This window comes from Triticum dicoccoides, chromosome 1B, assembly GCF_002162155.2.
Source record: "Triticum dicoccoides isolate Atlit2015 ecotype Zavitan chromosome 1B, WEW_v2.0, whole genome shotgun sequence".
NCBI classification, from domain to species: Eukaryota; Viridiplantae; Streptophyta; class Magnoliopsida; order Poales; family Poaceae; genus Triticum; species Triticum dicoccoides.
In genome coordinates this window covers 303,127,845-303,139,899 of record NC_041381.1, presented here as the reverse complement: position 1 = coordinate 303,139,899, position 12,055 = coordinate 303,127,845, and positions in this window count along the sequence as shown.

Sequence of the window (12,055 nt, the reverse complement as noted above, 5' to 3'; positions counted from 1 at the left end):
GAGTAAAATGATCTTTCGGGCAGGCCCGATTGATGTGTTTGAAATCAATACACATTCGGAGTGATTTGTCCTTTTTGGGAACCATATGGCGAGCCACTCAGAGTGGTATATCTCGCGGATGAACTCTACGGCCAGGAGCTGAGCCACTTCCTCGCCAATGACTTTCCTCTTCTCCGTGGCGGACTGACGGAGGTGCTCTTTGACGGGTTTTACTTTTGGATCGACTCACAAATGGTGCTCAGCCAGCCCCTTGGGTACACCTGGCATGTCAGATGGTTTCCATGCAAAGATGTCCCAGTTCTCACGGAGGAACTGGATGAGCACTTCTTCCTATTTGCTGTCGAGTGTCGTCAAGATATGGCTCGGAGCGGCATTGGGATCGGCCGTGTGAACATGGACTAGCTTGGTCTCGTCGGCCGACTGAAATGCGGACTCCGAGGCAGGCCTCTTAGCACGTAGCAAATCACTCGGATCTGCAGTCTTGTGGTATTCTTGGAACTCTACTGCTGCCATCTGTTCATCTGCTATTTTTGCCCCATCCTGAAGACAATCTTCTACTCTTTGACGGATACCGGAAACTGTTATTACGCCTCTGGGGCCAGGCATCTTCATCTTGAGATAAACATAGCATGGTCGAGCCATAAAGCTAGCGTAAGCAGTTCTGCCCAGAATAGCGTGATATGCACTCTGGAAATCCACTACCTCATGTCAACTTCTCCTTGCGGAAATTCTTCTCATCACCGAAAAGCACATCGAGAGTGATCTGGCCGAGTGATTTGGCTTTTTTCCTCGTATGATCCCATGGAACCGCATGTTGCTTTCGCGGAGTTTGGACATCGGGATGCCCATTCCTTTGGGAGCTTCAGCATACAGAATATTCAGGCTACTACCACCATCCATCAGCACCTTAGTCAGTCGGGTGCCCCCATGACTGGGTCGACCACTAGCGCCTGCCGCCCAGGGGTAGCTACGCATGCCGGGTGGTTGGACTGGTCGAATGTAATGGGGACTTTTGACCACTTCAGATATCTTGGTGTTGCCGGAGCAACCATGTTCACCTCTCTGTTAATCACCTTCAGTCGACGTTTGCTCTCAATATCTGCAAAAATCACCAAGGTGGCATTGACATTGGGGTAACCGTCATCATCATCCTTATCTTCTTCTTCCTTCTCAGGCTCTTTATCCTTATCATTGGGTTTACTTTCTCGAAAGCTCTAGATAAGGAGTCGACATTGTCTAGTGGTATGCTTGGGGAGAATCAGGTTCCCCTCCTCATCCTTCTTGGTGTGAATATGACACGACAAATCCATCACATCATTTCCTTCTTGGTCCTTCACCTTCTTGGGGTCCCAAGGCCCTTTAGGTTTCCCTTTGAACTTTCCTTGATTCAACACTGCTGCCTCAGCCTTTCGCTTCTGCTTCCGACTGGAATTTCCTCCTCCGGTGTCCTGGGCGACTGTTTTGTGCTTGCCACTCCTCAGTCGGTCTTCCTCTTTGCCGTTAGCATATTTGGTGGAAATCTCCATCATTCGAGTCAAAGACATATCTCCCGTCCGACCGAACTTCAGATTGAGCTCTCTGTAGCGAACACCTTCCTTGAAGGCACAGACCGCTTGGTGATCTGACACATTCTCCACTGTGTGGTGCAGAGTGATCCATCTCTAGATATAGTCCCTCAGGGTTTCATTCGGTTTCTGCATGCAATGTTGCAGTTCCGGTAGACCAGTAGGTCTCTTGCAAGTACCTTCGAACGTTCTGGTGAACGCTCGGGCTAACTCATCCCAACTCAAAATACTTCCAAGGGCCAACTGATTCAGCCAAGCTCTGGTAGAACCTTCAAGCATCAGAGGAAGGTGCTTCATGGCCACCTCATCGCTGCCGCCACCAATGTGCACAGCCACTCGGTAGTCTTTGAGCCAAGTATCGGGCTTTGACTCGCCCGTAAACTTACTGACGCCAGTCGCCAGTCTGAAGTTATGGGGTGTCTCAGTGGCTATGATGGCCCTTCCAAAACACTTGGGGCCGGAAACGTGGACTCTGCCTCCACTGGGTCTGTCCCGATCCAGCCCTTCTCTGTATGCTCTATTCCGGTCGACCAAACCTTGCACAAGGACGGACCTTGCATCAAAGTCAGGCTCTCTGGGTCGACTAGAACTCTGTAGTCGTTCCCATACGGACGCCTGTCGTCATTGCGCCGGGGCGCGTATGACCCGTCCCTCGGAAGGGGTGAAGGCGCTCGACGGTAGTTGTCGCGGGTGTACTCACAATCATATTCTCCATGAGCTCTTCCCAGGTATCGATCCTGGTGGTGATCACGGCCTCCATGTCGCAAGGGGGACCTAGGACTGTGAGCCGACTGAACGGTATCTGCTCTTACTGATCTGTTGTGGATTATGTTCCGCGACTGGGACACAGCAGAGTTTTGGTCTCCCGCTGCTCAGAGCAGCGTTCTGATCTGCTCCAAGCCTCTTCCAGCCTCCGAATGGGACGGCTGAATAGACTCTGCAATACATGCAGCGGCTGCCAAATTCTGAATCGGTGTACGAAATACTTGAGTTTCTGGTGGAAACAACTTCGTGGACGCCGACTGGACTCGGGAATTAGTCGACGGGCATGCTCGTTGAGAGAATATTGGAGATTCTCCAGACGAGTGCGCTCAGCCAGAGTGGCCAGGCGCACCGCCTCCAAGGCCCGGGCCTCGGCGGTTTCCCCTATGACGGGGGTCTGGAGAGCCTCCATGTTGCGGCGATGCAGCTCCTCCCTCTGCTGCGAGCTGAGAGGTTGGGGCTGGTACTCTTCGTGGTCATGTGACGGGCCAACGCTTCTGCCGCCGTCGCCGCTGTGATGAAAGCCAGGCGGACCACGATAGGAGTCGACCATGAGGACCTCCGTCACGGGGTAACAACTCCCGCTCTCAGAAAAGGTACCTGCAAAATCAGTCGGTAGGTCGACAGATCCGCGAGAAAACATGTCGGGTTCAATCGCCGCGACTTGGGGGTGAAGGCATGGCGAGTCATCGGGTGTCTCACCAACCACTGAAGCCGCGAATGCCCGGCGGCATCCAGTGGAGTGAGACGACGACGCGATGACCGACTGGTACGGAGAAGACGGTTGCCTGAGGAGGACGCCGCAGGAACTCACGTGGAAGTGTGCCGAGCCACGAGCCGAGAGAGCCTCGACATCGAGGGGGCCTCCTGGAGCCAGGCGGAGTCGTCGGCGATGAAAGTGAGTGCACCGAGTTGGAACTCGTGGCCCGTGACCAAACCACCGCCGGAAACCATGCTGATGAAGATCGAAGAAAATGCAACCTTGCCGGAAGTCGCTAAGACACTTTGCCCCACGATGGGCACCAACTGTCGTGGTACTAAGTCTGACAGTAAGTATAGGGGTACAAATGAGGAGGCAAGGTCCTAGCTACGGCAAGATTGTACGCAAGTGTTTACGAGTTCAGGCCCCTCTCGGAGGAGGTAAAAGCCCTACGTCTCGGTGCCGGGAGGCGGTTGACTGGATTATATGAGTGTGTGTTACAGGGGGTGCGAACCCTTGTGCCAGAGGAGGGGGTGGCTTATATAGGGTGCGCCAGGACCCCAGCTATCCTCCGTTACAAAGAGTTCAATGTACATAAAGAAGGGGCGTTACTGATAACGCCAGCCTTAAGTGCCTTAAATGACCTTAAAGACTACAGAGTGAATGATTGCCCGTTGCTGTTCTGAGTGACTCCTAGTCTTTAGTAGGTCGAGTGGTTTATTGTATGATCGAGCGATTGCTTGGTCGTGTGACTTCGGGGAGGAGGGGTACCCGAGTGGTTGATTGGTCGAGTGGATCACACTCGACGCCTTTATTGGGCACTCCATGTTGTCTCTTGAGCTTCTTTGCTTCTAGGGTAGTGACCTTGGGTAGGGCGTATAGATGAGGCCTATGACCCTACCCCAGGTCTATATCATCATTACAAGGAGCCCGGGTGCAGCTGGGTCGAGCTCAACAGCGCGATCCAACGGTTCATGGCCGGCGAGTCGTCCTTGTCCCACCCGGCAAGCGCCGAGGTGCACGCGCACATGGACACGCTTTGGGAGCTGATGCGGTGCGAGGGGTACGCGCCCGACTGGTCGTGCGTGCTCCACGACGTCGACGAGGCCCAGAAGGTGGCCATGCTCCAGTACCACAGCGAGAACCTCGCCATCCCCTTCGGGCTACTACGGGCGCCGCCCGATGCGGCCATCAAGGTGGCCAAGAACCTGAGGGTGTGCAACGCCGGAGCAAAGTTCCACACGTTCAGAGCAACTCCAACAGGACGACCCATTTCGTCTGCCGCCGTCCGTTTGGGTCGGCGCGGACACAAAAGGTGGCCCAACACGCTGACCCAAACGGACGCGCATCCGCTTTTCGTCCGCGGGCGACCCATTCTCGGTCCATTTTTGAGCCGGGTTTGCGTCGGCGCGGACACGTGACGGATGCGCGCACGCTCGCCCTCTCCTCCCCTCGGGCCCGTTGGTCGGTGGCACATTGGCCTCCCCCATCCAACAGCAATCCTCACCCTCCTCCTTCGTCGTCGATGTCGCCGCTCATTTTTGCCGGCGACTCTGCCAGCTGTTGGCGCCTCCACATCCGCCCAGCTACACTGCCCACTCCCACGTCGCCCGCCATCGCCGTCTTGCCGCCGGGGAGCCGACTGCTTCCCACCCCCGCGCCCCCCACCACACAGTCACCCCCGACCAAGAAGTCGCCTCGTCGCCCGACCAGATCCTCACCGGCACGCTCGTCGGACGCCGGCAGGGCAGCTAGCTGGTCCGTGCGCCGTGACTCCCTTCGTCGGTCGTCTCCTTCACAGACGCCCGCAAGCTGTTAGACAGTTTGCCAAGGTACAAAATGGACTTCACCGACGAGTTCTTTTTTCACAATTTTCTTTGCGACTCCGATGATTCGTCCTCCGATGACGAGGAGGAGATATTGGCTGCCGTGTTGGTCCATCACCACCTCAACGCCAGTGGCCGTTGTTCCGTGGCTCCATTCGGAGCCACCTTTCGGCGTTGAATCGCAACCAAGAGAGCGGGCATTTCCTTCTTTGGAAGGACTACTTTGATTCAACAAACCCGTTGTTCAAACATCAAAAATTCCGCCGCCGTTTCCATATGAGTAGGCATCTTTTCAACCGTATTAGAGAGGGGGTGGTCGGCTATGATGACTATTTCAAGTGCAAAGAGGATGCCGTTGGCAAGATTGGTTTTTCCTCTTATCAGAAATGCACTGCCGCCATCTGAATGCTTGCATACGGAGTGCCCGGTGATCTCATTGACGAGTACGTTCGTATGAGCGAGTCTACTTGCCTAGAGTCCTTGTATAAGTTCTGCAAGGCTGTTATTGTTGTGTTTGGCCCTGAGTACTTGAGAGAGCCGACTGCTGAAAATACAGCCCGTTTGTTGGCGATGAATGCCAGCAGGGGCTTCCCAGGGATGCTTGGTAACATAGACTGCATGCATTGGGAGTGGATGAACTGCCCTTCTGCTTGGCAAGGGCAGTATAAGGGCCATGTCAGGGCTTGCACTGTCATACTAGAGGTTGTGGCGTCTCAAGATCTCTGGATCTGGCACTCTTTCTTTGACATGGTCGGATCACACAATGATATCAACGTGCTTCAGCGCTCGCCGGTGTTTGCTAGGCTTGCCGAAGGCAACAGCCCACCGGTGAACTTTACTGTCAATGGTCATAACTACGACAAAGGATACAACCTAGGTGACGGTATCTATCCTCAGTGGACCACTATTGTCAAGACAATACCCAACCATGTCGGAGAGAAGAGGAAAAGATTTGCCAGAGAGCAAGAGAGTGCTAGGAAGGATGTCGAGCGTGCCTTTGGTATTTTGCAATATCGATGGGGAATCGTTCGGTATCCTGCTAATACCTGGAGCACGCAGAAACTGTGGGAGGTGGTGACTGCTTGTGTGATCATGCATAATATGATCGTGGAAGACGAGCGCCCGGAACGTCTGTATGATCAAGGGTTTCAGTTTCAGGGTGAGAATGTTGTGCCTGAGCATGAAGTAGCGGCAACTTTTGAACAGTTCACCCAATTTCATCAAGACATGCATGCTTGGAAAACTCACGTGCAACTGCAAAATGATTTGGTTGAGCATATGTGGGCTCATGTTGGCAACCAATAGATATATCTTCTTTTATTCATTTACAAAACTATGTAAGAACTATGTGAGACATTTTTATTTTCATTCAGTTTGTAATAACTATGCTATTTTATTCGATCCAAAACTATTTTATTTGATTCAAACTATGCAAATTCATGCAAAAAAATAGGGGGGGCAGGTGGCCACCCTGCACATATGGGTCAGCGCGTTGGGCACCCTGCCAACCCATATCTAAAACAGGGCGGAAGCCGGGCGAACGGCCGATCCAAACATACAAAAAGCAAACGAAATTGTCGTCCGTTTAGATCGCCCCATTGAAGTGGCTCTCGGGGCCTTTCCAAACGTTTGCCTTGCCGCCGGCAATGCGTACACAATGTGCACCATGATAGTGACGGAGCGAAGGGCATGCCAAAGAATCAATCTAGAGCAAGCTAGATCCTGCTGCTGCTGCTTCCAGCAAGCTTAGTATGTGTGTATTGCTGCGTATATGAAACCTACAACCAATGAAGTTTCAAACTTTGTACGGTCAGGTTAAGCGACCTGTGGTAATGGTTGTGGTTGTGGACGCGTATGAACGACGGCACGCGACATTACCTTGGATCCCGAGGCAGACGACGCCGCGTAGAGTGCGGGCGGCTCTGACAATGGCGTCAGAGTGATGCGACCGGAACTATGTCAACGGCGTTTGGCTCACGCGTTGGCCGATCAGACTGGAGAAGAGTAGTAGTTCTTGTCCACGTGAAGGAGAAGGGATTAAGGACGAAATTATACGTTGCTAGATTTATCTTTAACGTAAAAGGCGAAATCACTAGTTAAGGAGTACTCCTTGCGGAGATCACTTCACCTTCCTCATGTTGCGACAAGTGGCACGCTGCATGTGCGTCACTTGTCGCAATCCGGGAGTTTTTTCTTTTTTCGTAGATCCGTTTATTCGAAACGTTTTATCTCTTAAATCGTGCGTCCAAATCTTGAACCGCTTTCGCCGTTGGATTCCTCGCGTCGAGATCTTTAAAACTAGATCTCATATTGATAGATTTTGATAAACTTTTTTTTCACGAAAAACAGAAGAAAAAAAACCGAACCTGAACGCGGGTTTTTTTCTTTCCGAAAGAGGCACGCCCGTGCCTCTGACGAAATCACAACCGTGCCTCTCGCAAAAGCAAAACCGTGCTTCTCGCGAAAGAAAAAAAAAGAAAAAACACGTTTTTCCCTTTTCGAAAGAGGCACGCCTGTGCCTCTCGCGAAAGCACAACCGTGCCTCTCGCGAAAAAAAAAATAGAAAACATATTTTTTCCTTTCCGAAAGAGGCACGCCTGTGCCTCTCGCGAAAGCACAACCGTGCCTCTCGCGGAACCAAAACCGTGCCTCTCGCGAAAGAAAAAAACAGAAAACATGTTTTTTTTCGTTTCCGAGGAGGCACGGCCGTAACTCTCGCGAAAGCACAACCGTGCCTCTCGCGAAAGGAAAAAACAGAAAACACGTGTTTTTTCCATTTCCAAGAGGCACGGGCGTGCCTCTCGTGAAAGCACAACCGTGCCTCTCGTGAAAACAAAATCGTGCTTCTCACGAAAAAATGCGTTTTTTCGAAAAAATATTAATTGGTCGAAAAGCTAGGAAAGACCGATGGAAAACCAAAACGTAAAAAAACTGGAAAAAAATCCGTTTAAAAAGCCGAAAACGCGTGCGAAAAAATAAAAAAAAACAAAATTCGAAGGAAGCGTCCAGAGCGCGACACGTGGCGAATGGCTGAGAGTGCGCCAATTGGCGCCGATCGTTGCCAGGCTCTTGAAGGAGCGCTTGTTAATTAGTTGCTCCCGTAAAAGGAGACGCGGGAGAGAAAATAAAAGAGGCCGTTGGATGGAAAAGAGAGAACAAGAAGCACAGATGGGAGCATGGCGCGGGAGAAGCCCCGTCCGCACGCCATACCAGTCGAGACAGGGACTTGGTTACGTCAACACGAGCCACATATATACCCTGCTCTAGTGAGGGAGCGGCTTTTTCTTTTTTTAAGAATTAATGAGGGAGCGAGAGAAGAGGGACAGCGCCTATACGACGCAATAAGCGCTGGTTCAGGCAACTGGTGCCCACAGCCGCATCTGGTGGGCAGGCCCAGGAACAGGCAGAGTAAAAGCGTCCCAAAAAAGTTGTTACGAACAGGAATTGATATCATGCAATTTTTTGATCCAATGCACCGTGCCTAAACACTATAGCTACTAGGAACTAGTGATTCATTACAGCGCGGGAAGATTAAGACCAACTCTAACCGTGCTATTTCCTGCACAAACATTTTAGAAAGACGTGATTTTTTGGAGAAAAAATGTAAACAAAGTTAAAAAAAATCGCGAATTAGGGAAAAAATCATGTATTCAAAAAAATCATCAATTTGAAAAAAAAATCATTGATTTGAAAATAGTTCATTGATTTTGAAAAAAAAAATCATCAATTGCCAAAATGGTTTACAAATTTCAAAAAAAGTTCATCGATTTCAAAAAAAGTTCATCGGTTTGAAGAAAAGTTCATCGATTTTCAAAAAAGTTCAGAAATTCGAAAAAGAGTTCATCCATTTTTCTTTGAAAAAGCGCATGAATTTTCAAGAAGTTCTCTACGATTTTTAAAAAAAATCATCAATTTTCAAAAATGATTCCACAAATTCGAATAAAAGTTCATCAATTTCAAAAAAAATCATCGACTTGGACAAAAGTTTGTCAATTTTGAAAAAAGTTCACAAATTAAAAAATAAGAGTTCATCCATTTTTAAAAAGAGTTCACAAATTCAAATAAAAGCTCATCAATTTCCAAAAAATCATCAATTTGGAATAAAGTCACAGATTTTGAAAAAGTTCATGAAAATAAGAAAAATAAAACAAAAGGAAACAAGAAAAAGAAAAAAAAATAGATAGAAGAAAATTCAGGAAAAGGAGAAGTAACCACAACGGGCGAGGTTACCGAGGTGGTCATGCCCTTTTATCATTAACTGCGAGATCACAGGTTTGAGTCATGGCGAATTCACCTGCGCAAGCGTATTTATGTGGTTTTAAGAGAAAAAGACCTAAACGGGCCAGCCCAGATAGGTCGGGTGTGTGACGCCCCCGATTTGACCGTACACTAATCATGCACGCAAATGTGTACGATCAAGATCAGGGACTCACGGGAAGATATCACAACACAACTCTACAAATAAAATAAGTCATACAAGCATCATAATACAAGTCAGGGGCCTCGAGGGCTCGAATACAAGTGCTCGATCATAGACGAGTCAGCGGAAGCAACAATATCTGAGTACAGACATAAGTTAAACAAGTGTGCCTTAAGAAGGCTAGCACAAACTGAGATACAGATCGAAAGAGGCGCAGGCCTCCTGCCTGGGATCCTCCTAACTACTCCAGGTCGTCGTCAGCGGGCAGCACGTAGTAGTAGGCACCTCCGGTGTAGTAAGGGTCGTCGTCGACGGTGGCGTCTGGCTCCTGGACTCCAGCATCTGGTTGCGACAACCAGAAAGAAAGGAAAGGGGGAAAAAGGGGGGAGAAAGCAACCGTGAGTACTCATCCAAAGTACTCGCAAGCAAGGAACTACACTACATATGCATGGGTATATGTGTAAGGAGGCCATATCGGTGGACTGAACTGCAGAATGCCAGAATAAAAGGGGGATAGCTAGTCCTATCGAAGACTACGCTTCTGGCAGCCTCCGTCTCGCAGCACGTAGAAGAGAGTAGATTGAAGTCCTCCAAGTAGCATCTCCAAGTAGCATCTCCAAGTAGCATCGCATAGCATAATCCTACCCGGCGATCCCCTCCTCATATCCCTGAGGGAGAGCGACCACCGGTTGTATCTGGCACTTGGAAGGGTGTGTTTTATTAAGTATCCGGTTCTAGTTGTCATAAGGTCAAGGTACAACTCCAAGTCGTCCTGTTACCGAAGATCACGGCTATTCGAATAGATTAACTTCCCTGCAGGGGTGCACCACATAACCCAACACGCTCGATCCCATTTGGCCGGACACACTTTCCTGGGTCATGCCCGGCCTCGGAAGATCAACACGTCGCAGCCCCACCTAGGCAAAACAGAGAGGCCAGCACGCCGGTCTAAACCTAAGCACGCAGGGGTCTGGGCCCATCGCCCTGAGCACACCTGCACGTTGCGTGGGCGGCCGAAAGCAGACCTAGCCTAGTGGCGTTCCAGTCCAATTCGGCGCGCGCCGCTCCGTCGCTGACGTCTGAAGTGCTTCGGCTGATACCACGACGTCGGGATACCCATAACTACTCCCACGTAGATGGTTAGTGCGTATAGGCTCGTAGCCGACTCAGATCAAATACCAAGATCTCGTTAAGCGTGTTAAGTATCCGCGAACGCCGAACAGGGCCAGGCCCACCTGTCTCCTAGGTGGTCTCAACCTGCCCTGTCGCTCCGCCACAAAGTAACAGTCGAGGGCCGTCGGGAACCCAGGCCCACCTCTACCGGGATGGAGCCACCTGTCCTTTCAGCCCCCTCGTCAGAATCACTTGCGGGTACTCAATGAGCTGACCCGACTTTAGTCACCATCTGTATAGTATGCATGTATGTATAGTATATACCCGTGATCACCTCCCAAGTGATCACGGCCCGATAGTATAGCAAGGCAGACTGACAAGAATGTAGGGCCAATGATGATAAACTAGCATCCTATACTAAGCATTTAGGATTGCAGGTAAGGTATCAACAGATGTAGCGACAATGTCAGGCTATGCATTAGAATAGGATTAACGAAAGCAGTAACATGCTACACTACTCTAATGCAAGCAGTATAGAGGAGAATAGGCGATATCTGGTGATCAAGGGGGGGGCTTGCCTGGTTGCTCTAGCAAGAGAGAGGGGTCGTCAACTCCGTAGTCGAACTGGTCAGCAGCAGCGTCGGTCTCGTAGTCTACCGGAGAGAAGAGGGGGGAGAAATAATGAATACAAAGCAAACAAAGCATCACAAAATATAACAAGGCAATACGCGGTGTTCGGTGTGCCCTAACGCGGTAGTCGGTGATACCGGTGAAGGGGGGGAAAACATCCGGGAAAGTATTCCCGGTGTTTCGTGTTTTCGGGCAGAGGAGCCGGAGGGGGAAAGTTGCGGGTTCGATAGGTTAGGGGGGTGTGGCGGACGAACGGACTGCGTATCCGGATTCGTCTCGTCGTTCTGAGCAACTTTCATGTTGAAAATATTTTAATCCGAGTTACTGATAAAAAGATATGATTTTTTTAAAGATTTTATTAATTTCTGGAATTTAATTAATTATTTATTTAATTCGAAAATGAATTTATGACGTCAGCATGATGTCATGCTGACGTCAGCAGTCAACAGGGTTGACTTGGTCAACCTGACGCGTGGGTCCAATGGGACCCACCTGTCATACTCTGTTAGGTTAATTAGGATTTAGTTAAACTAATTACTGTTTAATTAAGCTAACAGGTTAATTAGATTAATTAATTAAGGTTAATTAACTTAATTAATTTAATTAATTAATTAATTAATTAAATTTGTTTTTATTTTAATTATTGTTTTTATTAATTTTTATTATTATTTTTATTTATTTTTACTTTTTTTTTATTCTCAGGGCGTGGGCCCCGGCTGTCATTGGGCCAGGGGGCCAAACGGGCATACGGGCAGGCGGGTGCGGGCAAAGCCACAGCCCTGTCCGATAACAAGGGGCGGCCGGAACGGGCTCCTGGGCGCCGGCACGGCACTAGCGCTGGCGCCGGAGGTGGCCGGTGCGGTGCAGGCGCGACGAAGCCAGAACGGGGGGGGGGCTGCGAGACGACGCCGGAGCGCGACTGGATCGAACTCACAGCGGCGGGAGTGAGCAGAGGCGGCAATAGAGCGGCGCGGACGCGGCGAGTGAGGCCAGGCGCAGGTGGTCGAGGCAAGGCCACGCGCGGGAGTGCGCGAGCGCG